Raw genomic sequence first — 2000 nt, forward strand, 5'->3', positions numbered from 1 at the left:
TTGAGTGATGGTATGCTGTTTCTGGGTGGGGAGGGATGTTGAGCTCTGTGTGGCCAAATCAGGAAATCTTTACGGTTACAGGTTTGCAGTTGCTCAAACTGTAGGTCATAGAGTAGTCTAGTGTTGGAAGTAGAATATAGATTTTCAGTTTTCCTATTCTGTAGACGTGGGAGATAACAGCACTGAAGAAGAGTCTTTGTGTCCATGTCAGAAAATTGAGTACTGGGATTTCTGGAGAAAACCAACCCACCAAAAACCCAAACCAAATCTTGATAGCATCCTTTGGAATCTTCGTCCCCTAATTATGCAGCTGCAAGTCACTGCATCTCAGCTCTCTTCTTAGTGCTGCTAACAGGAGCAAAAGGGGTCCGTACATACACACCGACAATGGTATAGTTGGTGGTGGTGTCATTTGTTCAGGCTTGCTGACAAAAAAATAAGTGAATGAAATGTAGGTATACATCTACATTTATCACCATGGGGGATGCTAATCCAAGCAGAAGTTAAGTTACTAGGTGTGATGCCATTTTTGTTGCCTCATGTTTTGATGACGTTTTGCTTGCTTGTTGTCTCTTACCCGCTAGGAAATGCCAAAGAGAAGCTACTTGCTTTTGTCTATTAAGTTGGCTGTCAACAGTGTCTGTAGATAACCAAAACTGCATACAAACATGGTTTGCTAATGGGTGATCCGTTGACTATGAAACAATTCTTAAGCATATGTTCTAAGAGCTTTGAGTTTTTCTTGAGAGAAGATTTCAAGAGAAGCTCTATAAACATGAGATCCTTTTGTGCTGAGATTTCATTGGAAGAGGACAGAACTTCAGGAGAAAACAGGTAAGCCTGATTTTTAAGTGCAGTTTGGCACTCACAAGAAAAAATACAGGTTTTATATACTGCCTGTCATAAACTGTTGGGAATAATTGTGATTTCTCCACATTATCTTACTGTGAGGCTGCCTCAATTTTCCTTTTGATTTATGGTAATATAAGGTCATGAACTGTATTAGATGAAATAAATCACATGGTTCTGTAATTTTTCTAAGATAAAGAAAACCTACTATGACACTCCCTTCGCTTTCAATGTGGTAGTATGTAGAAATGCGAAGAAACTGCTTTTTCAGCCCAGTGTCTATCTTTACCATACCATTTAGTACCACGTGCGAGCTTTACAGCCGTTGCTGGCTGTTTTGCAATGGTGTTATGTTTGCTTTTTGCCTGTGCCTTGGCTGTAAGTCTGTGAATTCACTTAAATAGTACTGACTTGTTTGTGTTGTAAATCTCAGTGCCTGTGCTTTTATTAATTTTTTAAAAATTCTGGTCTAGTGACTGACTCTAATGACAGGAAATGATTAATGAATGGGACCTTGCTGAGAATGTGTCACATTCTCATGTTTGTGTGGAGCCAGTGACATGCTGCATTACTCGCTTTCATACATTCTCCACCGCTTTCTAATCGTTGAAACACTTAAGTTTGTTTTTTGGTCTGCTGCTTCAGTTTAAGTGCTTTAATAAAAAGCTTCAGACAAGCAATTGTCAGCAGCTGTTAACAAACTAATCACTTCCAGTAAACAATTTCCTTTACTCCTTAAAGTTTTTTAAAGCACAATAGAGTAAAAAAATCTGCTTCATCTGTTGTACAATTTTTTAAGAACCTGTGGTGCAAGAATCAAGACATGGGAATTAGAATAAAGGGGGGGGGACTTGTGCAAGTCGCTCACATAGCAAGAAGTTAGATGTGGTGGTGAAACATTGTAGTGCAGTTCAAATAGTTCAGTAGTTCAAATAGACCTCCCTGAAGCTTCTCTGAACAGCTCTGGTCAATCACAAATTTGGCTTTGCTTCAGGCTTGTAAGATGCTGCTTTGCTGCCCTTATCTCTTACCAGTGTTTGAAAAACCTGCCAGCGAGGTGTTGAACTGGTTTGTTTGGCAAGCCCAGACCACACCTCTGCTTCTCGCAGTTGGAGCGCAGCCCGGTCCTGCGCAAAACTGCAGACCGAGCC

The sequence above is a fragment of the Phalacrocorax carbo genome, chromosome 10, assembly GCF_963921805.1.
Source record: "Phalacrocorax carbo chromosome 10, bPhaCar2.1, whole genome shotgun sequence".
In the NCBI taxonomy this organism is placed as follows: domain Eukaryota; kingdom Metazoa; phylum Chordata; class Aves; order Suliformes; family Phalacrocoracidae; genus Phalacrocorax; species Phalacrocorax carbo.